The 25,571-nt window shown below is 43.0% G+C and overlaps 1 long non-coding RNA gene across 4 annotated transcripts in view; it reads right to left on the reverse strand.

Annotated features, from left to right (window-relative positions):
• Positions 1-25,571, reverse strand: part of LOC143982469 (uncharacterized) — a 110,954-nt gene that overhangs the window by 76,047 nt on the left and 9,336 nt on the right. For 2 of the 4 annotated variants that reach the window (XR_013274461.1, XR_013274459.1), the window contains exon 1: positions 14,403-24,192. This is a non-coding gene — a long non-coding RNA (uncharacterized LOC143982469). Of the gene's footprint in view, positions 1-2,260; positions 7,701-14,402; positions 24,193-25,571 lie in introns of those variants that run through there. The other 2 variants (XR_013274462.1, XR_013274460.1) reach the window with 2 other exon arrangements.

Here is a 25,571-nt window from a genome sequence, read left to right on the forward strand (position 1 = left end):
TCATGCAGCCCCAGACCATAACACTCCCACCACTATGCTTTACTCTAGGCAAGACACACTTGTCTTTGTACTCCTCACCTGTTTGCCTCTACACACGCTTGACACCATCTGAACCAAATAAGTTCATCTAGGTCTCATCAGACCACAGGACATGGTTCCAGTAATCCATGTCCTTAGTCTGCTTGTCTTCAGCAAACTGTTTGCGGGCTCTCTTGTGCATCATCTTTAGAAGAAGCTCCTTTCTGGGTTGACAGCCATGCAGACCAAATTTATGCAGTGTGTGGCATATGGTCTGAGCACTGACAGGCTGACCCTTCCCCCCCTCAACCTCTGCAGCAATGCCGGCAGCACTCATGCGTCTATTTCCCAAGGACAACCTCTGGATATTGATGCTGAGCGTGTGCACTCAACTTCTTTGGTCGACCATTGCAAGGCCTGTTCAGAGTGGAACCTGTCCTATTAAACTGCTGTATGGCCTTGGCCACCGTGCTGCAGCTCTGTTTCAGTGTCTTGGCACTCTTCTTATAACCTAGGCCATCTTTAGGTAGAGCAACAGTTAATTTTTTCAGATGCTCAGAGAGTTCTTTGCCATGAGATGCCATTTTGAACTTCCAGTGACCACACCTGAGAATTTGTAACACTAATGAGTCACATGACACCGGAGAGGAAAAATTGTCAATTTGGCCCAATTTGGGCATATTCAGTACAGGCGTGCACTCACTTTTGTTTAGACAGTAATGGCTGTGTGATTTATTTTGAGGGGACAGCTAATTTACACTGTTATACAAGCTGTACACTCACTACTTTACATTGTAATTTCTTCAGTGATGTCACATGAAAAGATATAATAAAATAAAGACATGGGGGGGGGGTTATTTACTAAAGGAAAATCCACTTTGCACTGCAAGTACACTTGGAAGTAAAGCCGCTGTAGATCCGAGGGGGACATCCAAGGAAAATAAACAACAGCATTTTGCACATTTTTGGATGATAAAATCAGCAGAGCTTCCACTCATTTCAGATCTACCACTTAGATTTCTAGTGCAAAGTGGATTTGCCTTTCGTAAATGACCCCCATTGTTTTAGTTTAAAACATTATATGGCTTGTATCTTGTCTCTATTATATCACATACAGGGATGAACAGTTTACAAAAATGTAAGCAAAGAAAAGTGAAGCGCTACTTGTTGTTACTGACAACAGTCTAAGTTTTCTTTTGTAACAAATTGTATAAATTAGTCCTAGTGATGATGGACACTGGGGTAGATAGAGTCTGTCACACAGAGAATGGAACATCCACCGTGTCAAGAATACTTAAACAGTTTTTAGGTTAAAAACTGCACTTCAGCGACGCATACCACTAGGTATGAGTGAGCACAATTAGTACTGTTTTACAGAGAAAAAAAAATGGTTTTAGAAATTAAAGAGGTTTTAGAAGTTATAGGAGAGGAATTCACAGAGATTGGTAGAATCCTGCTTTCTAACAGTTAGGTTAAAATATTGTACATATGTTCTTTTCTTTTCCAGGATTCACCAGAGAGCATCTATCAAACCACTGGAGAATGGGTGGATTAGATAGACAGACTTGGATGGTAACTGTAATGTAAGATAATGCTGTGTTGTTGCAGTGTGTACAGTGTAAATTTTACTATCGCTTTCCTTTCCTTTTTTCCCTTTCCCACCCCAATTCAGGTACTGTAATGTTTTTGTGAAATACGTGTGTGTGTTTGTGTATGTATGTATGTGTGTGTATATATATATATATATATATATATATATATATATATAGCTAGATTTCACATGCTCCTTAATGTTTCTACCAGACGAGCATGAACAGTGGTCTGTGTACAGTAGGAATATGCTAAGTGTTACTTGGGTCAGGTTATAGTGGCTTCAAGATCTCCATAGGCAACCAGGGCTTCAGGCTCTACTGTACAAGTGATTGCAAGAAATTGGGCACTAGCAATGTCCCCAGGTAAAGTCTTCTGGCACAGATTTTCCTTCATTGTTAAGGTGCCTCCTTCCTTCTTTGTTCTAACTTCATCTTCCTTCTATACAGGATCTCTTCCAAAACTCCTTCTTGCTTCTCAGTTCTACAAACTAGTATTTCCTTTCTTTCCAGCTCATGGTTGTGTGCAAGTCCTTCCCCCATTTCCTGCAAACATCACTTCCTGTTTTGCTAGTTTCCATGAAACCAGTCAAAGGGGTTAATTAGCATATTAATAGAGGAAGCTCAGCTTTAAAAAAAACAATACACAGTGATTAAATTGTAACATTCCATATATTTATGCTATAAAAATTACTAATAAAGCCATAGCAACACACCGCTTTGTTCACCCGCACAATCTCCCTCTTTAGGGAGAGACAAAACAGAGCTAGCCATTTTAGTATGGAAGTGGTAGGGTCTATTATGCCACCCTCCTATACCAACTTGGGGGCATATTTTCTCCCACTGACCACAGTAAGGGACACAGTATTACTGATAATTACACGTTGTACACAGTGTTGTAACCCTGACACCTGCACTGTATACACCATGTTGCACAATATGCTCCTGATTCCTGCACTGATTTCATTATGTTGTACAATATACTCCTGATGCCCTGCCCTGTATATGCTGTGTTTATATAGATTAAGCTTGGCAACCTAGTCTTCTTTTATTACACAACATTTTTTACACCTAAAAATCTACAACCTATTAGCAGCCACAACAGGTATTGCAGTACTAAGCAGAACAGTGTTTTGATATTTGATGTGTTCTAAATATTTAATGGTAAACTTGTTAAGAGATATTTTTTTATTACTGTATTCTTTGAAAGAGCTAGTTGCTTCATGTCACCTGCACATGTGAAACCCTATCTGTCACCTAGAAGCAATTTCTATGGAAGTTTCCATGCCCCCCCAAGTACTTGTTGGGGGCTTATTCTACTTTAGCCTTACAGGTTAGGAGCCCTGTTGGCTCCACAAATAACATCTTAAAGGTTTTATATTTTTTGGTTGTTTTTTCTTTCTTTTTGTTTCTTTTTTTCTTCAGAACCACACGGGACATTGTCTGCCTACTTGAACATCTGGAGCTCCTTCTGAGACCTCCTGCTAGATCTGCCGCTAATGGACTATATAAGGGTGCCTCAGGTACTGCTGTAAACAGGTTGATCATAGATGTCGAATTAAGATCAATTGCCCTTACTTGCCTTAGCCTACTTACGTTGGTGCCCATGCTATTCATACATATAATCGCAATGTATACAAATGTCGGCTACTATTAAGCTCCTATCATGGAACGTCAGAGGGCTAAGCAATCCTGTGAAAAGACTAGCAATTCTGAGACACCTTAAAACTATGGGGGCTGGAATTGTATGTCTACAGGAGACCCACTCTGCACCTGATGTCCTGCCTAGTTTTAGTCCTACAGTATATACTACCCAATTTCACTCTACATACCCTGCTTACGCCAGGGGAGTGAGCGTTCTGATTTGTCAGGATGTGCACTTTTCTTGCTCCCCACAAATCATTGATGGAGGTACATTTTCTTACTATGTAAGGTAGCTCATATGATATGCATTATTGCCAATATATACATACCACCCCCTTACTCAGCTGAAGTCCTCAGATGCCTAGCTAGGTTTATGGCACGGTTCCCCAATGTGCCCTTGTTAGTAATGGATGACTTTAACAATTGTTTAAACTATAAATGGGATAAAGTGCCTGTACCCCTGCCCATACCTACCCGCCAGGGAGATGACACTCCATTCACGGATTTGCTTGCTGAGCTTGGCTGGACAGATGTGTGGAGAAGAACCCACCTCCAGTCTAGACAGTACTCATGCTGCTCCGCAGCCTATGGGAGCTTGTCTAGGATTGACCTGGGGCTAGGAAATGTCGCCTTACTCCCACTGGTTGCAGACTCTGGGTGTGGGGATAAACACATTTCTGACCATTCCTCCCTCTGGGTCAAGATTACACTGCCCATTAGCGTTAAACCCAGGGGGTGGAAACTTAACCCTTTCTGGTTTGCACTCTTTCCATTGCCCGATCCCATAGGGGATAGTCTTAATTTTTTTCTGCAGGATAATATAGACTCAGCCCCGTTGAGAACTGTCTGGGATACGGCTAAGGCCTTTTTACAAGGGCAGTTCATCACTAATATCAATGGTATAAAAATGAACACTAAAGCCTGAGAACGGAAGGTGTGCAGGGTACTTAGAAAGTCAGAGGACAACTATGTTAACAATTCCACGGAGGACACAAAAAAGCCCTGGCTGGGGGCACAGTCTATGTCTAGCCAGCTTGCACTTTAGTTAGCTGAGAACAAGAGATTTTTTTTTGCAACTAACACACTTTGAAGAGGGAGAGTCCACCGGGCATATGCTGGCCCTGCTGGCACGGGCTCAGAGATCTGCCCCTGTGGTTTCTTCCTTGTGTGATACACAGGGCATAACCCATACGGACACCTCCGCCATATCACAAATTTTTCGTTCATTTTATGCTGACCTATACTCCTCCAAAGTACATCCTAGTGATAATGATATAGCAAATTTCCTTGAAAACTGTGAGCTTCCTCGCTTGTCTGCCTCGGATGCAGATATGTTAGATGCCCCAATAAAAGAAGACGAACTAGCTCTAGCATTGGAACAAACCCACAACAATAAAGCCCCAGGGGCGGAAGGTCTTCCATCCGAGGTTTACAAGCAATATGCTGCCAAATTACTGCCTACACTTTTGAAAGTATTTAACAATGCCTTAGAAATCGGAACATTACCAGACTCCATGAATGAAACGGTCATAAAGGTGATTTTGAAACCGGGCAAGGTGGCAATGTCTCCTGACTCTTATAGACCCATCTCCTTGCTCACGGCAGATGTTAAACTGCTCGCAAGAGTGCTGGCAAAGAGACTGTCCCAGGTCATACAAAAACTGATCCACAGGGATCAGTCAGGTTTTATACCTACAAGATCCACAGCCAAAAATATTAGACGTCTCTTTTAAATATCCAAATCCCAGTTGAGAACCCCGACAATCAGGCCATTCTCTCACTGGATGCGGCTAAGGCCTTCAACAGTGTTGAGTGGCCTTAATTGTGGAAGGTCTTACAGAGAATGGGCCTGGGCAATACATTTATCAGATGGGTTAAATTGCTGTATGCCCAACCGACAGCCCGAATTAGTGTTAATGCAGAACTGTCTGAGCCATTTATGCTGTTCAGGGGCACTAGGCAGGGGTGCCCATTGTCACCCCTGCTGTTCGCCCTGGCACAGGAACCACTCGCGGGAAGAATAAGTGCTAACAGTGAGATTATTGGGTTCAGAAGGCACACAGGGACAGATGTGGTGTCATTGTACGCTGATGACACCCTAATATACTTGTGTGACACTCAGGGCTCCCTGCCGACAACCATGAACCTAATTAAACCATTTGGCACATTATCTGGCTTTTCAATAAATTGGAATAAGTCGGTGCTGATGCCCTTAGCCCCACTGACAGTACCTCCCCCTGAATGCGCGGCCATGATTCAAATAGTACCATCCTTTCGATACCTAGGTGTACAGATGTCCCCGGAGGTCTCACAATATATTCCACTGAATCTTCTACCTTTGCTAACTTAATTTAGAGAGAAATGCAAAGCCTGGTGCAAACTACCGCTATCCATACTGGGGAGGGTTAACCTCATAAAAATGGTGTGGGCACCGCAACTACGTTATGTCTGCCATAACTCCCCGATGTGTATCCCTAGGCATTGGTTTGACAAGATAGACTCCCAGTTTAGGGAATTAATATAGTGCAAAAAGATTGCCAGACTTAGCTTAAACACTCTACAATATAAAAAAGAAGGAGGTCTGGCAGTACCGCATGCTGGGACCTACTTCCTGGCCTCACAGCTACAGCAACTGGGTGGCTGGGGATTGGAAGATCCCCTGGACCCAATATGTAGAATATTAGGCACCTCTACAGACGCAGGTATAGCACTCTCTAACCTGGAGGCAGGATATACACACCTAGACAGAGGCTCCCCAACCATAACCCTATTAAATACCCTATGGTCGCACATTAAACGTTTACTACAGGTGCGCAGCATTCTAACACTCACTCCTATCTGGGGGAATGCAAATTATAGTGAACTTTTAAAGCTTAAGGTGTTTAACACCTGTAGGGAGAAAGGTATCCAATTCCTGTCACAATTGTAGAGTGGACATGTTTTAAAATCCTTTATGGAGATACAGGTGGAGTTTGGCATATCACGCAATGATTTTTTTCAAATACCTGCAACTGAGACATGCATTACAATTGCAGTCCTGGCTCACGCCACTCCGATTGACTGACCATGTCATTGTGTAATTGATCCTAATGGAGCGGAAAAAAAAGGTATGATCTCTAGAGGGTATGGCATTATTCTTAATGGACTTCAGGACTCTGCTGGTCTACCATGTAGGCAAAATGGGAGGGTTATCTTGGACCGATGGATGAAGAGACGTGGAATCTTTGCCTAGCCTCTGCCCCCTTGGTCTCAGTGTCAGCCTCCCAAAAACTGTCACATCTCTATTTACTGCACAGAGTCTACAGAACACCTGCCAAGCTACATGGTTGGGGCCTCCATGATACACCCTTATGCCCTAAGTGCATGAGGGACCATGGCGACCTCCTACATATGTTCTGGAGGTGTCCAAGACTGGTTTGTTACTGGAATGGGATGCTTGAGGTCATTTCCCATGTGTTTTTGATCATCATTCCAAAGAATCCCATGGTTTGCCTGTTGGGAGCCCTGGATGAGGAGATGTTGACTCCAGCTGCCCATACAGTGATAATCCGACTACTTTATGTAGCCAGAAAACTTATAGCGGAGTTATGGATTACTCCCAGGGTCCCCACCAGGCATCATTGGATCGATCAGGTGAACAAAATGCTAATCAGGGAAACGTTGGCCTACCAACACAGGAATGTACCACACAAATTTTACACAATGTGGCAGGATTGGCTGGATATTCCAGGACTGGCCTCTCATCGGCTGATCAAATATAGATTGTTACAGGGATAATCCAGATGTGACAGAACCTATGGTCTGGAGAACTATTACTTACCGATTGTTCATGGGTGTTCCAGCAGATGGGGTTGCACCCTGTCAAATAGTGACAGGTGTCTGGGGTTCAAGGAACATAGCCAATCCTATAGCCTGTGTGTGTTATGTGTTCTGAATGTTTTTTTTCCACTTTCTGCTTTATATTTTTCTTTAACTATGCTTTTGTTCTATACTGCCACTAGCACTGTGTAAATCTAATGTATAATTGTCCCTTGTGGACTACTGTAACATGTACGGCCGACGTCGACTGCCTTATTGTGCTTTGACATTGTCTGATTTTCTATGGCATGTAACATTTCAATCATTAATAAAAACTTCTTTGATTTAAAAAACAAGTAAAGTAGTGAGTTTACAGCTTGTATAACAGTGTCAATTTGCTGTCCCCTCAAAATAACTCAACACACAGCCATTAATGTCTAAACTGCTGGCAACAAAAGTGAGTACACCCCTACGTGAAAATGTGCAAATTAGGCCCAGTTAGCCATTTTTTTCCTTCCCCGGTGTCAGGTGACTCATCTCAGGTGTGAATGTGGAGCAGGTTTGTTAAATTTGGTGATATCGCTCTCACTCTCTCATACTGGTTACTGGAAGTTCAACATGGCACCTCATGGCAAAGAACTCTCTGAGGATCTGAAAAAAAGAATTGTTGGTCTACATTATTATTATTATTATACAGGTTTTATATAGCGCCAACAGTTTGCTCAGCGCTTTACAACATGACGGCAGACATTACAGTTACATTACAATTTGGTACAAGAGGAATCAGAGGGCCCTGCTCGTTAGAGCTTCCAATCTACATAAGCCTAGGCTATAAGAAGATTGCCAAGACCCTGAAACTGAGCTATAGCACAGTGGCCAAGACCATACAGTGGTTTAACAGGACAGATTCCACTCAATGGCCGACCAAAAAAGTTGAGTGCATGTGCTCAGCGTCATATCCAGAGGTTGACTAGAAAACACAACAGCTACTGTTGAAAGTGATGGACTTTTTAGGCATAAACATAGATGGAAAATAATAATTTTAAGCAATATTTTATTTCTAAAAACAAACAATCGTTCAATGCCTCAGAGCATAATAGTTACACTGTCTAATATAATATACCGTATATACTCGAGTATAGGCCGACCCGAATATAAGCCGAGGCCCCCAATTTACCCCCAAAAAACTGGAAAACTTATTGACTCGTGTATAAGCCGAGGGTGAGACATGGCTGTCCATCCCTGTGTGTCCGTCCATCCCTGTGTGTGTGTCCGTCCATCCATCCCTGTGTGTGTGTCCATCCATCCATCCATCCCTGTGTGTGTGTCCGTCCATCCATCCCTGTGTGTGTGTCCATCCATCCATCCATCCCTGTGTGTGTGTGTGTGTGTGTGTGTGTGTGTGTGTGTATCCATCCATCCATCCATCCATCCCTGTGTGTGTGTGTGTGTGTGTGTGTATCCATCCATCCATCCATCCATCCCTGTGTGTGTGTGTGTGTGTGTGTGTGTGTGTGTGTGTGTGTGTGTGTCCATCCATCCATCCATCCCTGTGTGTGTGTCCGTGCAGCCTTGTGTGTGTGTCCAGCCTACCTGTGTCCCGAGCCTCCGTCCCGAGCCGCCGTCGTCCCGAGCCTCCTCCGTCCCGAGCCTCCTCCGTCCCGTGCCTCCTCCGTCCCGTGCCTCCTCCGTCCCGTGCCTCCTCCGTCCCGTGTCGTGCCGATGGATCGCCGCTCCAGGATCGCCGCTCTTCTCGGCGGCCATTCTACAATTCAAAAGCCGCGCCTCCGCCTGTGATAGGCGGAACACTCAATTTCCCAGCAGCCTGTGTTCCGCCTATCACGGACATCCTCTCATCCTCGTCCGTAGTATGAGAATGAGCGGATGTCCGTGATAGGCGGAACACTGACTGCTGGGAAATTCAGTGTTCCGCCTATCACAGGCGGAGGCGGAGAAGGAGGCGCGGCTTTTGAATTTTAATGTCCGCCGTCTGTCTGCTCGATACGCTGATCGAGCAGTCAGACGGCGGTGACTCGAGTATAAGCCGAGGGGGCACTTTCAGCCTCAAAAAAGAGGCTGAAAATCTCGGCTTATACTCGAGTATATACGGTAGGTACATCACATTTTACATATATTCCCATATATATACAACATGGGGACATTAAAAAAGAGGAACCAGCAGTACAAAAAATAAAATTTACAAAAACAGCGTATCTGTGACTCAGTTCAGAGATGCTCTACATGTTACGCGTTCTCTGCAACTCTTCATCAGGAGCTTATGACGTTTTTATTCCCTAAGGATAAGCAGGGAGAAAAGCGCCTCTACAAAGGTATGGGCAAAAATGTAGCCTATATACGGTATAAAAACACACAGAGGGAACCGAGAACTCCAAGAAGGTAGGGCAGGAGGAGAGAAAAAGTGCAAACCGTTATTGTTATAGTCCTTCAATCAATTTTGCTCCTCCAATTTATAGAGTGTCCAGGATAGCCTCAATAGAGAGAGAGGCTATGGACGGGCTAAGGGTCTTGTCTCTCCCCCTCCCCCCAAGGCCAACTGGAACTCCAATAGGAATTAGCTCCACTATACAGAAAAAGATTTACCTACAATTACCTACCAGTTTAAGACCCTCTCTCTCTATTGAGGCTATCCTGCACACTCTATAAATTGGAGGAGCAAAATTGATTGAAGGACTATAAGAATCACGGTTTGCACTTTTTCTCTCCTTTTGCCCTACCTTCTTGGAGTTCTCGGTTCCCTCTGTGTTTTTATACCGTATATAGGCTACATTTTTGCCCATACCTTTGTAGAGGAGCTTTTCTCCCTGCTTATCCTTAGGGGAAAAAAACGTCATAAGCTCCTGATGAAGCGTTGCTGAGAACGCGTAACATGTAGAGCATCTCTGAACTGAGTCATCTATGATACGCTGTTTTTGTAAATTTTATTTTTTGTACTGCTGGTTCCTCTTTTTTTAATGTCCCCATGTTGTGTATATATATATGGGAATATATGTAAAATTTGATGTACCTATATTATATTAAACAGTGTAACTATTATGCTCTGAGGCATTGAACGATTGTTTGTTTTTAGAAATAAAATATTGTTTAAAATTATTATTTTCCCTCTATGTTTATGCCTAAAAAGTCCATCACTTACAGTAGCTGTTGTGTTTTCTAGTAAATCTAAATATCGGGACGTGGCATGTTCACTCTGCAGTGTATCCTCAGGACCACGCTGTGGTTAATACACACCAAATTTAATATCCAGAGGTTGTCTTTGGCAAATAGACGTATGAGTGCTGCCAGCATTGCTGCAGAGGTTGAAGGGATGGGGAGTCAGCCTGTCAGTGCTCAGACCATACACCACACTCTGCATCAAGTTGGTCTGCATGGCTGTCATCCCAGAAGGAAGCCTCTTCTAAAGATGATGCACAAGGAAGCCCGCAAGCAGTTTTCTGAAGACAAGCAGACTAAGGACATGGATTACTGGTACCATGTCCTGTGGTCTGAGACCAATATAAACTTATTTGGTTCAGATGGTGTCAAGTGTGTGTAGCGGCAACCAGGTGAGGAGTACAAAGACAAGTGTGTCTTGTCTACAGTAAAGCATAGTGGTGGGAGTGTCATGGTCTGGGGCTGCATGAGTGCTGCCGGCACTGGGGAGCTACAGTTCATTGAGGGAACCATGAATGGCAACATGTACGGTAAGTAGGCTTTGGTTTTTCCCTGGGCATTCCCCAGACCTTGTTGTTACCTGTTGTTTAGCCTTCCAAAGCCACTTACTGCGATAGCCAGCTATAGATGGGGGCGGTGGGCAATTCTTGATAACACGGTAGTGTTTGCATTGGTCCAGCAGTGCACCAACACCTTTGCTGCCATTGTGCTCTTGCTGGGTGTTTGGTGTGTTCCTGTACCTTTAAGGAGGGGTGGCTCCCCTTCAGTCCACCTGCCCTCATCTAACCATCAGAATGCGTGTGCCTCCACTGCGGGGACACCATGTTAGTGTTAGGACCACAGATACCAGGGTGCCTTGACGTGGCTCTGTGGCTCACGCATGCGTTTGCAAATGCGTGCGGACTAAACCCCTGTTTTTAACGCATACTGTTAGACAGGTTAATTTGGTTGTCTGCGAGCTGGTGGTAAGTAGGCTTTCCCTGGGCATTCCCCAGACCTTGTTGTTACATGTACTGTGACATACTGAAGAAAAGCATGATTCCCTCCCTTTGGAGACTGGGCAGCATTCCCTACATGATAATAACTCCAAACACACCTCCAAGACGACTACTGCCTTGCTAAAGAATCTGAGGGTTAAGGTGATGGACTGGCTAAGCATGTCTCCAGACCTAAACCCTATTGAGAATCTGTGGGGCATCCTCTAACAGAACGTGGAGGAGTGCAAGGTCTCTAACATCCACCAGCTCCATGATGTTGTCATGGAGGAGTAGAAAAGGACTTCAGTGGCAACCTGTGAAGCTCTGGTGAACTCCATGAGAAGGTTAAGACAGTGCTGAAAAACAATGGTGGCCACACAAAATAATGACACTTTGGGCCCAATTTGGAAATTTTCACTTAGGGGTGTACTTTTGTTGCCAGTGGTTTAGATATTAATGGGCGTGTTGAGTTATTTTGACTGGACAGCAAATGTACACTGTTATAACTGTTACACTGTTATACAAGCTGTATATACAATGCTTTACATTGTAGCAAAGTATAATTTCTTCAGTGTCAAGATATAATAAAATATCTACAAAAATGTGAGGGGTGTACTCACTTTTGTGAGATACTGTATATTCCTTGGCCTCTCACATACAGTACACTATTTTTGATACAATTGGTTGATTTTTGTGATACAGTGTCTGGTACATAATCAGTCCAGACAGTGAAAACGTCTCACACATGTGGTATCGCTGGGAGGAGTAGCAGAATGTATTTTGGGGTGAAGCATGCTCATGCTGTATGTGAAAAATATCTTATTAAATTGATAGTTTGTTTAAAAAATAAAATTCTGCAGTTAACAGAAACTTGTGGTCATTTTGTTTTTACTGTTCTTGTGCTCCATAGCCTCCAAAAATGTGAAAATTAGTCAGGAAATTAGACGCATAATTTTGCCCCTAGAAAGCTTGAAGGTGCTCTTTAGATGTTGGGCCTCTCTATGTGGTTAGGCTGTGAAAAAGTCTCACACGTGGTATCGTAATACTTGGTAGGAGTAGCAAAATGTGTTTTTGGATATAATGCCTATAGAGGGTGTTAGAAATATCCTATTGAAAACTTTGTGTAAAAAAAACATGATTATTTTCTTTCTGCGTTTTCCAAACCTTGTGGCAAAAAATTAAGTCTTCAAAGATTCACCATGCCTCTTAGAAAATAAGTCATTTTATGGGGGTTTCCACTGTCCTGTTGCTCCAGGGCCTACAAACATGGGATAGATAGTCACAAAATTAGATGTGTATTTTAAGCCCCTAGAAAATCTGAATTCTGGGCCTCTCTATTTGGATAGGCTATGAAAAGGTCTTGCATATGTAGTATGCTCATCCTCGTACTACGGACGAGGATGAGAGGATGTCCGTGATAGGCGGAACACTGACTGCTGGGAAATTGAGTGTTCCGCCTATCACAGACAGGGAGGCGCGGCTTTTGAACAGAGGAATGGCCGCCGTCTGTCAGACGAGGAGAGCATGGCACACAGAGGCTGCAGATTGGCACAGGTAGGCAGGGATGGACGGGACACAGCGACGGACGGGACACAGCGACGGACGGGACACAGCGACGGACGGGACACAGGAACGGACGGGACACAGGGACGGACGGGACACAGGGACGGACGGGACACAGGGACGGACGGGACACAGGGATGGACACAGGGATGGACGGGACACAGGAATGGACACAGGGATGGACACAGGGATGGACGGGACACAGGGATGTCTCACCCTCGGCTTATACACGAGTCAATAAGTTTCCCAGTTTTTTTCTGGTAAATTGGGGGCCTCGGCTTATATTCGGATCGCCCTATACTCGAGTATATACGGTATGCATATCCTGTGTTTTGAGAAAAAAATGTTAAAATTATAATTTTGTGAACAAATTGGTTTTATTTTTCCAAAAAATTGTATAAAAAAAGACTTAAAAACTCATGCCTCGTATTAAGTACTTTGGGCTGTTTACTTTCCAAAAAGTGGCTATTTTTGGGGTATTTGTCCTGGCATTTTAGGGCCTGAATAAATTAGATAAGCAGTCAGTACATTCATGATATATACAATAGCTTGCAGACTCTATAACTTTCACATAGACTAAATATTCTACACCTTTTTTTTTCAACAAAGAAATATCACAGAATACATTTTGACCTAAATTTCTAATGAGAGATTATTTGTTTGCAAAGTTTAAAAAAAAGAACAAACTTTTTTTTTCAAAATGTTCATCCATTTTTTTTTTTTGAACAAAAGCTTTTTTTTGGTCCAAAAAAAGATATTAAATCCATTTGGGCACAGTGTTACATTGTTACATGACTGAGTAATTGTCACTCAAAATGTGACAGCACTGAAAAACTGAAAAAAAGTAGTCTATTTAACCACTTGAAGTGTCGTCTTCAAGTGGTTAAATAGACTAAAAGTAGTAGCTTTCAAAACAATTACGTGAATACTTTTACTACTGAGGAAAAGCTTATTGGTTATTTCTGGCCTCAGAATTGTTCCTGTAGATAACTTAATTTAAAACTAAACATTAAACCACACCCATTAAAATTAATGTCCCATTCCTCATTAACTCTAAGTTAGTACTTACAATGGCTTGCTAGGCACAAAGCAAAAAATGGTATCCTCTTAACTATGCATTTTTTATGCAAGTCTTCCAAACTGCTGACTTTCAATGTAAAAAGATAAAGTAAAGCAAAACATTTTTGAAGCACTGCAAAACAGTGAACAAATCCTTAATATGTAATAAGAAAATATGTTCATGTCACATGCACCCTGTACTCCAAATTTAAATACAAATAAACCGTGCGCGCAGAAATAAAGATGTAAATATATAAAGTAGACTGCAGCGCTTGAAATGTCACAATAAAGACAAAATATATAATAATGTAATACAAGACTATCTACTTAATCTTTCCCAACATACAAATGAAGGTGATAAAAAAATTATGAAAATTGAACGATCATTAAATTGTATGAATGAATGGGTGCAAATGTGAACAAATTTCCTTCCGAAAAAAAAAATATATAATAAGTGTTAGTGAAACACTTTATAAAGTCCAAAACTTTTCCTCTCAGAGAGATCGGTGAATTAATCAAGTGATGACTCAAAAAAATCCAGTGATGCTGTAATCCGTGTTGTGAGTAAAATATAGCCTCTTACCAGAAATCCATGATCTCTAGATTATAGATCAATTGCAGCACTCCACAAGCCAAACTCCCTGAAGAAGACTGATACAATCACGTCAGCAATCCGTTCCAGGCCAGGTGTGTTAGATATGGTAATCCAGCCTCAATACATGAGTGTCAAGGTACACAATTGCGATCGGCTGTATTCCTCACTCCAGAAATGGAATAGAGGTTCATATGTCAAAAAAGAGAAAAGGGTTTATCGTGCAGTATAAAGAGATGGTTCATTTAGTCATAAACATATTGCACTTACAAGATAGAAGATAAAAGCGAGCATTGAGGCATATGAATCCAACTATGGACTGTCAAAGCGCCTGTGTTATTCAAAGCGTTTCCCCATAACAGGCACCAATTGGGGTCCCTGTACTCCACTCCTCACACATATCCCATTACCTTTCATCACTTGCATGTAGGGATACACACCAGCCAGGGGCACAATTTCTTCCCCGGAACTTTTCATGCAGCTGCCACCATTTAATACCACGTGTGTGTCAGCTCTCAGTAGTCCAACCCCTTTACTGTGACCAGTATATAGACTTACCACCTGCAGGCCGCAATTTCCTCCCACAAGCTCCACATATACGTATATAATCACACACATAGGTTGTACTTGATGCACTTGTGTCATTTTTAAACCTCACCTACTATGTAACATATTCCTGGTGCTATTTTTCCCACGCTGAGATGGAGAGAAAGGGTTTGCACCCAGCCATGCTCATGATGTGGCCTGGGTAGGACTGTGTGGAGCCTGATGCTCTGGCAGCAAATACTAAGCATTGCGCTACACGATTGCTCCCCAACTCAGATTGAAATATATGAGCAGGGGCCATTAACAGGAAGACTTTTTTTTTAGCCCTCTGCTGCCTATATAGACCAGAAGCAGCAGCCGGACACACACGACTCCCCCTCCGCCCACCATGAGTCCAGAAGCCTCTTCCCACCCAGTGTCACTTTGAGCTTTTCATCAGGTGTCTCCTTGTTGCTCACTGCCTGTATGCACCTAAAGCTTTGACCATATTACACAGGACCTATATTTCTCGAGAGGCCCAGTGATCCTCATCTGGATGCACCTCATGCTGTTGACCATCTTGCGTGGACCCCACATCTGAGCCAACACATCCAACTGGCCAAGACTGTTTGACATGGGCCCCTACATTTTTCTTTGCTGTTCCACATTGCTGTCCTGTGATCCTGTCACTTGGCCCTTGCTGTGCCCCAGATTTCTGCTCTTGGTCTCTGAACGTATTCCTTGCTATGCCATATTGCTCCCCCGTTATCCTGCTGCTTGTCCTTTGCTGGTTCCTAGTGGATTGCTAACACTGGACATACCACCTTTTTGTTGCATCATATTTCCATCCCGTAATCCTGCACATTACCACGCCCCCTTTTTTGTGAATTAGTCAGGGTACATAGTAACTGGGGGCTCCCCTATTCATAAAAGGGGCTTCCAGATTCCAGTAAGCCCCCTGCTCACAGTTCCCCACAACCACAAGGCCAGGGTTGTGGGAAAAAGGGCCCTTGTCCCACTCAACAACAAAAAATGGGGAAAAGGTGCTTTGACGTAGTACTCCAAACTGAGGGCATGTGGTTTGTTATGGTTCAGAGGGGGAGGGCGCATACTCACCCCCTTCCTGATCTGCAAGGCTAGATGCTCAGATAAAGACTTGGCATGGATTGTGCGGGAGCCTCCACAAAGTTTCTTTTTTCTTAATTTTTAATGAGAGGCTCCATTGTTTACATTCTGCTGTCAGCTGATCAGCATGGGGGATGAGTCAGTGGTTGTTAGGATGTTGGCAGGTGCGGCTCTCTAACAACCAGCACCTGTGAACTCTTTTCCCTACAGAAAATGCAGCAGCATGAAAAACCCATCAAAAACATGTCAAAATGCACCGATGTTGCACTACAAAATCACACTGAAGATAGGTTTAAGTTACAGTTTCACTATTGGGAACCTAGCACCTTGCCCTTCACTTACAGAATCAATAAATCATTAATATGTTTAACTTTTTAACCACTTCAATACAGGGCACTTATACACCTTCCTGCCCAGACCAATTTTCAGCTTTTAGCGATGTCGCACTGAATGACAATTGCGCGGTCATGCAACGCTATACCCAAACTAAATTTTTATCATTTTGTTCCCACAAATAGAGCTTTGTTTGGTGGTTTGACTTTGAATTTTTTTTTGTTTCTGATACAAAACTTTGTAAATAAGTACGTTTTCTCCTTCACTGATAAGGCGGCACTGAATAGCACTGATGAGGTGGCACCAATGAGGTTGTACTGATGGGCACTGATGATGGGCACTAATATGGGGCACTGATAGGCGGCACTGATGGGCACACATAGGTGGCACTGATGGGCACTGAAAGGCGGCATGGATGGGCACTGATAGGCGGCATGGTTAGGCACTGATAGGCGGCACAGATGGGTACTGATAGGTGGCACAGATAGGCACTGATAGGCGGCATGGATGGGCATGGGTGGGCACTGATATACAGTAATTTATGGTACAGATGAATGCCAATCAGTGCCAAACAATAATGCCTGCCAATCAGTGATGCCCATTGTGGGCACTGATTAGCATCCATTGTGGGCAATGATTGGCATCCATTGTGGGCACTGATTGCATCCCTGGTGGTCTAGGGTGGCATACCTGGTGGTGACATCTCTAGTGGTCCTAGTGGCGTCCCTGGTGGCCCCCCCATGAGAGGAGCAGCCGATCGTCTCTCCTCTACTCGCATCTGACAGACGCGAGTGTGGAAAAGCCGATCAACAGCTCTTCCTGTTTATACTATGATCAGACATGATTGGACACAGCTGATAACGTGGTAAAGAGTCTCAATGAGGGTGTGCAGTGGCTGTTATCCTGCTGGACATCATATGATGTCTGGTCAGGATATTGAAACCACTTTTCCGCTGTAATTTTTCTATATGGTGGGCAACAAGTGGTTAGTAAAGAACCTCTGGCCAAGAGTCCCAAACAAATCTTAATCTGTGTGTGTTCTGCTTTGCCCACACCTCCACCACAAAATGGTGGCAGCAGTGGTATAAGAGCATGTGAGATAGCAGTAGGAGGAGGAGATGGACATTCTGGGAGAAGATGTCATAAGTAAAAGGAAAGTTACAATAAAGGGCCCATAAATAATGGAAATCTGTAAAGAATTGTTGTGCACCTGTGCAAGCTCCTGCAGTAAGGAAGACTCAGCCTCATACACACGATCGGATTTTCCACAGACAAAACCTTGGACTTTTGTCCGAAGGCATGTGCCGGGATTTTGTCATGCATACAAACAAGGAATTGTCGGCCAACAAACAAACGTACTGAAGTACTATGTGATTTTTCAGCTCTTTAGCACCACCCTTTGGGCTCCTTCTGCTAATTTCCTGTTAGTAGAAGTTTGGTGAGTGTTTGATTCACACTTTTCGTTTGCGCTTTTCATTTAGCTCTTTTCAATTCTCGCTTTTTATTTCGTGCTTTTCAGTTTGTTTCTGAACGGCCTTACGTCAACCAGACATGTTGCGGAATCGGAGGAGATAATGTGTTATTTATTATTGGCCTTGGAGTTATTGCTTTGACCCCAGTCCAGGAACAGGAGGAGGAGGAGTACTTGGACCAAAAATTGGTTGCTTTATTAATCGTGACAAATTATGTCATATGCCTTTGCAGCGGGAGCTCCAGGAGAATACTCCAGATGTTTTTTGGAATTAGCTCCAGATAACGGTCCCCTGCTTTCACCAACTCTTGGCATTGTTGACCCCCTATATTAAGAAGCAGGACACATGCATGAGGCTTTTATTTTTTTATTTTTTTGGTTGAATAATAATGATTTGATTTGTTATATATTTGTTATATTTTTGGATGCATAGAATGACATTTTTGGTTAAGTTCTATTGGCAGATACAGTTTGTAAGGGCGCTCTGAACTTCAGGACCAAGCAAAAAACAGATGTCTTTTAGGTTTACCAAACCTACTGCAGGGAACTCATTTCTCCACTATAAAAGTTGTCATCACCCCCAATGGCTCAACAATATACCCAAGAGCCAATTTTGCAGACTGAAAAAGAATTGTACTAGAATTGATGATTACGATAATCAGAGTAAGACTTTAAAAGCAAAATTCCTTGATAAAGGGTTCCCAGTAAATCTTGTGGAAACAGCATGTTCTCAATACAAAAATACAACTCCCTCTTCATATACCTCTATCCGTGGTAGTAAAAATCTTAATGATTTACGCTTCATCACTCAATTTCATTGTCATCACAAACAGATGGAGAGTATTGTACGGAGACATTGGCCCTTGCTGCTTCAGGATGAGCATCTCCTTCCTGTTGTTCCCAATAGGCCAAAGTTTGCATACAGAAAAGCACCTAATATTAAGAGCAAAGTGGCACCAAGTAAACTTAAAGAGAAACCTCCTCCCCCTGGCAGCTCTATTCCCACTTTTCTAGCTATCTCGGGTATGTACCAATGCCGCAAACCATTATGCAAAACCTGCCAGTTTGTAAGACATGGCCAGAAGGACTTTGTTGTAAAAGGAAAAACATACCCTATCAAGGGTTTTCACACATGCTCCACTGACCATGTGGTATACTGTCTAACATGTCCTTGCGGCCTGTTTTATGTAGGGAGAACCATTAGGCCACTTCGCAAGCGTTTCGGCGAGCATCGCCGTTTCATCTCCGGTGGATTAGATAATCACAGTGTTCCTAGGCATTTCCTCAAGTATCATCAAAAATCTACAGATGGTTTAAGGGTCTGGGTCATTGAGACAATGCCAATGCCCCTCAGCCGAACGTTTCAGAAAACTCTGTCATACAGAAATGTTTTGGATTTTTACTTTAAATGTTCTTGCCCCTGGAGGGTTGAACGAGGACTTTGAAACTAGTGCCATTCTCTAGATTCCTCCTTTCCTAATATATTTGTGCAAGATTTTTTTAGTAGTATATAATTTTCTATTAGTATATTATTTTAAATATGGTAAATATTTTTAAATAATTTTAACCTTTTTGGTATATTTATATATTATATATTTTTTTAAATATATTTAGCTAATATATTTATACATATTTTTTGCCCTAGATATTTTTCAAAATAGTTTCTCTTTGCCCCTTTATTCCCTTTCTTCTTTTGCCCCCTTTTTTTCTTTTTTTTTTTTTTTTTTTTTTTTTTACCTACTCCCTCCCCTTCAGTCTTATATATTATGCCTAGACCTAAGCATTATTGAAGATTGTGTAAAAATATTGATTCTCATTTTCATTTTATGTTTATTTTTATTTTTAAATGTCGCTTATTGGTTGTTGCTCTGTAAGAAATCATATTTTTTTTTTGTTTGGATAGGGATTTTGTTTCTGTTTCTCCCCCTGTCCTATACCTTTATATTGTGATAACGCTCCATTTACATATCCCCGCCCCTAAGGTCCGCACAGGTAGTATAAATTAGTCCCATACACACACAGTCATCAGGTTGATAAAGGAACCAATGAGATGTTCCGAAACGCGTCCCTCTTTGATGACTGCTTCCTGTTTTGCTTCCTGTTTGTGGTCCTTGCTGGTTATTGTCTCCTGCCGCTGACGTCACTTCCAGGATCCTCGTGTTTTGAGACTGTGATTGCGGACTGGCCTGTCAGTTCTCTTGGAGCTCCCTGCTGTTTTTCCTGTTGGCATCCCCTGGACCTCCCTGCTACTGGACACACACAGCCTAAAGAACTGGTATATGCCAATGACCACTGCATTCATGCCGGACCACCTACATGGATATTAATGATATGCTCTGCCAGTCTACATATCTTGTAAGTGTTTTTAACCCTTTTTGGGGAAATTAAACAGCTTTTAATTCTACACTTAGAGGCGCCTTTTCTTTGTTTTTCTGTTTTCTATTGGCAGATAGCATGTCTAATTTTTATTTTTATTTTTTTAATGCACAATAAAAAAATTGTGTAGAATAATACTTGGCTATGTGTTTTACTTCAAATTACAGTTTGGAAGTAGGCAGTTACATAAAAAAAATACAATGAAAAATTAACACCAACATAGTTATATCTTTGAACTTAAAAACGATGGGATAATGATGTTGTTGTAACTTGCCCTACAATAAAAAAAACATAATATTATTCTTGATAACACTAGAAAAAAAAGCCTTTGAAAACTCATTTGCAATAACTCCATCAGTATCACCAGCATAGCAGCTTCATTATTATCACATTAAAGAAGAAGAGAATGTGTGCTGCATTTCGAGATTTCATAATCTGCCACGTCACAAATGTTAATTCTCCATTACGAATGCTAGTTTACAAGACTGACCACTTCTGGCTCATCCTTGCTTCTGAGCATGTGTGTTTGTACTTTGGACTTTTGTTTGACGGACTTGTGTACATACGCTCGTAAAATCTGATGTCCCTGCTGAACTGGTCGAATTTTGATTCATGTATGGCCTGCTTAAAGTTGTTATAAAGGTAAAAGTTTTTTTTAAAACCTTTTACTTTTTATCAATGCCTCCCCCTCTGCCACCCCTAAATACTTTCTTGAGCACGATCTAGATCCAGCGCTGTGCATGTCTGCAGTAGCTCTTTCCCACTCCACTGTCTGATAGGCTTGGCTGAGAGCAGCTGAAGCCATTGCCTTCTGCTGCTGTCACTCAAAAGTTTTAAGCAGAATGAATGTGAATAGATGCAGACAGCGAGGCTTAGGATCATGCACACACGAGTGGCGGGGGATGAACTAGGAGCACTGGCAGGGAACCCCAGAAAAGGCGGATTGGTTGACAATGTTATTTTAACCATTTACCGGCTGCCTCCAGCCGATCGACGGCGGCAGAATGGCACTCCTGTGCTAATCGGCGTAGCTGTAGGGCGAGCACCTTGAGGAGTATAGGGGACGTGCATGCTGCCATGTCCCTAAAGAGCCAATGCTTGTGCCTGGCGGCGTGATGTCTGCCGGGCACCTGCGATCACTTCTGACAGTCCTGTCAGGGGAGAGGAGACAGATCGTGTGTTCCTAGTATATAGGAACAACGATCGGTCTCCTCCCCAAGTTAGTCCCATCCCCCCACAGTTAGAACACACAGTGAGAGATTACATTTAACCCCTTGATCGCCCCTGGTGTTAACTCCTTTCCTGCCAGTAACATTTATACAGTAATCAGTGGATTTTTATAGCACTGATCTCTATATAAATGTCAATGGTCCCAAAAATGTCTCTGATCTGTCCGCCGCAATGTCGCAGTCCCGATAAAAATCACAGATCGCCGCCATTACTAGTAAAAAAATAAATATCAAAAATGCCATAAATCTATCCCTTATTTTGTAGACATTATAACTTTTGTGCAAGCCAATCAATATATGCTTATTGGCCTAAACTGATGAAGACTTTTTTTGATATTTATTATAGCAAAAGGTTTTTTTCAAAATTGGTGCTGTTCTTATGTTTATAGTGCAAAAAATCAAATACCACCAAAAGAAAGCTCTATTGGTGGGGAAAAAAACATACATTTTGTTTGTTTAGGTACAACGTGGCACGATTGCGCAATTAAAGCGACGCAGTGCCGTATCTCAAAAAATGGCTGGGTCAGGAAGGGGGTAAATCCTTCTGGGGCTAAAGTGGTTAATGGAAACAAACATGAAGCTTTACAATCACTTTAAAGATTTTGTAAACCACTGGACGTTTTTTTTTTCTTTCCTGCTAGGTAAAGGCATGCATCGCATACTAGCCCATTATGTGAAACTTGCCCGAAACCAAAGCCGAGGCCGCTTCCATCTTCACCCATCTTGCTTCCAGGTTTGTGGACTCTGGCTCTGTGACTTGCCATGATGACATCACTCCACACGGGAGCCGTCGGTCATGACACAGGGCTCTGAGGAAATGGCACGTGTAGCTGTTTCTTCAGAGCGTATGCCCCAGTGATATCCCTGGCTGCATGTATAGTAAATATCTCCTAAACTGTGCATGTTTGGGAGATATTTACACTACCTATAGGCAAACCTTATTATAGGCTTATCTACAGTAGAGGTAAAATTTTGTGATTGACCTTTACTTTGTATTTAAGGCTTTCTTTCAGGGACATAATACCCTTCCATGAAAAAGCAAGCAATATGGAAGGGTTCTTCCTGGTCTTTGAGTATCAGTGTAAGCTGCTGTAGACTGGAATTACATGGTGGAGCTGCACAGGCCTACCAAATTCTGGACCCTGGGAACAATAACAACATCAACATGGCAGTGCTGGACTATTATGTGGCGTCTCTGGGTGACCATCATGCCTAATTCTGGAGTATGTCAGATCTCTCTTGGAACTCTCTCAAAATGTATGTGCACTAAATATCTCTAATGAATTGCCAATATATATAAGGGGAGAATACACTCTTCGCAGAGCAAATTGATATTTTAAAGGAACAGTTCTTTTTACAAATGCCTCTCAGGGACAGCAGGTGTAAAAACAAAACCAGCAACCCTAGATAAAGCAGCAGACATTATGAATTCCTAGCGGAAGACAGTGGGTGCTAAGATACCCCTGGCCTCCAGTATTCATGGCCATTCCTCCTTTTCTACAAATGCCTCTGTGACAGTGCTGTCTCTTGGCCTAGGCTGACAATGCCCAGCCCAAATGCTTCTCCCGGCTCCCGCTGCAAAACTGTTTTGCCATGGCCAGTGGCTTTTGTGTAGCCACTACACTGTAGAGCCAGTGTCATTATGGGGAGTACTGTGCCAGGGGGACAGGGACTGGCGCCCCCCAAAAAGCAGCCGGTAACTGTGCAGACCGCCCACACTTAGTACAACTGGTGGGGCGGAGCCGGAGCCTAACGCTCCGCCTACCTTCCTCCGTGGCATCCTTACATCTGGCCTGGGCTCAGTGTCAACTCGATGGGAGAGAGAAGGACAAGGGGAACTCCCAGGCCAGCATGCCTGCTCAGCAAGCACTGGTGCCTCTTCTTAAATGATGTAAGTGCACTAGTTCCAGGAGGAGTTTGAATGATGTGGTTGTTGGCTCCTGTCTCTGCCCACCTCCTGTCAGTCAGACCTGTGTAGCTAGCACAGAGCTGAGGAGGATTTTAAGAGCACTTCCTTCGGCTCCAATCCATGCTGTATATGTCTGTCCCCAGCAAACAAATGGCTCCAGCAATGTCCCTGGTAGTGTAGACCTGCTGCTTGTCAGACCGATGTAGCAGGAAAACAAGGAGGCGTTTGAATAATGTAGTTGTCTTATCAGCCGCTGTCACCACCTGTCAGACCTGTGTAGCATAGAGCCAAGGTGTTTCAACGGGGCAACGGGGAAGGGACAAAAGCTGAAACTAAATGCCACATGGGTCTGATAGGTGGCAGGCGGGGACAGAAGCTATCTCTTTGAGGATAGAAAGCACCATGTCTCTTCCTTCTGCGCTCAGCAAGAGCAGGTCATAGGTTTGCGGCGCTACCTACTAGGCAAATAATTATATAGCAATAGGATCAAATATAAAGTGCTCAATATGCATTCAATTAATGTACATGTACTGAAATAAAGTGTTCCATGCTACATATACATTAAACAGTCTGCATTCAGTGAAAATTCATATTCTCCAAAGTGCTCCGTGGTATAATCAATACATAATTTATGTACAATAATAAGCTGTGATATTAAAGTGCTCAGTGCCTCTGTATGCATTATTCCAGTGCTCCAGGTGTCACATTCTATGCTCCCTCTCCTATGTTTTCTGCCTAGAGATGTGCTCGGACATGTTCAAAACCTCACACGCCGATTCCGCCAGGCTGACACAATCTCCTATCTTTCACAAGACACAGATATTTTATTGTTCTGGTGAGTGAGGACTAGAGATGGGCTCTGGCGTGTTTAAAAACCCCACACGCCTGAACACTGCACAGCACTTATCACAGACAGTGAGACATTTCCTGATCTCTGCAGCTGCAGGTCAGGAAATGTCTCACTGCATGCGATTAGCGCTATGCAGTGTCTGCTTCCTGGCAGGATCGGGCATGTGGGGTTTCGAACACGCCTGAGCCCATCTCTAGTCCTCACTCACTGGAACAATAAAATATCTGTGCCTTGTGAAAGATAGGAGATTCTGTCAGCCTCCTTTTTACTTCTCTACTCCATGTACATGTTGAAAGAGTAAAGACCAGGCATGGGCATCCATGGTGTAAATCCATTTTAGTTAATTAAAAATACAAGCGTTTCCTACCCTATGGATTTACACTATGGATGCTCGCTCTTTACTCTTTCAACATGTACATGTCGGCACTGTGCCCTTGAATAATGGCACCACGCAATTCCTCCCTCTCCCCACCATGGGCCTTGGAAAGGCAGCGCTTTGGTTGTTGGAAAATGGCCAATATCAAGCTAGCTGCCTGACCTAGAGGAAGAACAACATGCCCTGACCACCAAAGCCAGTACATTATGTAGACATGTACCAAATTCCTGAGGATCTGCCAATTCCACCTGCTGATTGGACTACCCTTGACTCTGACATAGACTCGTCTCCTGGGGTCTTTGGCCTATGATCTATAGTGATCTCTACATTGGCAACCATGTGAAAAGCATTTGCAAAAGGTTAATATCGACTGACAAAGGGCCAGTGGGATTAAGAGACTCAGAGGCATTCCTCACAATTGTGGACCTAAAAAATTGTTTACCCGGGGGAAATTCAGCCTGGTCTTGCTGTAGTGATACAGTTAGTTGGGGGCACCAAGCGCTTCATCTCTCAGCCTACCATCAACCTAGACTATGTGTGGACCCCTCCACCAGCGAGTAAATCCTTACAAACTGTTGTGAGTGAATCTTCCTCAGGATCAGTTTAAAAGTAATTAGCCACTGACCCTACTTTGGCAAGTTTCTGGGGGGTGATAGGGATTAGCGATAAACCAAACTGCCCTGGGTTCAGTTCGAGCTGGGTTTGAACTTCAAAGAAGTTCAGATTCTGAACCTAAACCCCCAAAAATCTGTCAAATTAAAAATGCCCATTCAGGGCTAATAGGCAAGGGGGTTATAAATAATAGCGTTAGGGTGGGCACTGCCCTGGGGAAACGTACCAATGCCATAAAAAATGTTGTTAAATTCCATGCAGTCGGAAACAAGATTCTTTTTTTTTTTACAGAGGAAACTAGCTTTAAATTGCTGACAAATTACATCTTTCTCCTTGCTTATTTTTTTAAAAGAA

Source organism: Lithobates pipiens, unplaced genomic scaffold (assembly GCF_037356315.1).
Source record: "Lithobates pipiens isolate NorthernLeopardFrog02 unplaced genomic scaffold, aLitPip1_a1.2 Scaffold_16, whole genome shotgun sequence".
Taxonomy (NCBI): Eukaryota; Metazoa; Chordata; class Amphibia; order Anura; family Ranidae; genus Lithobates; species Lithobates pipiens.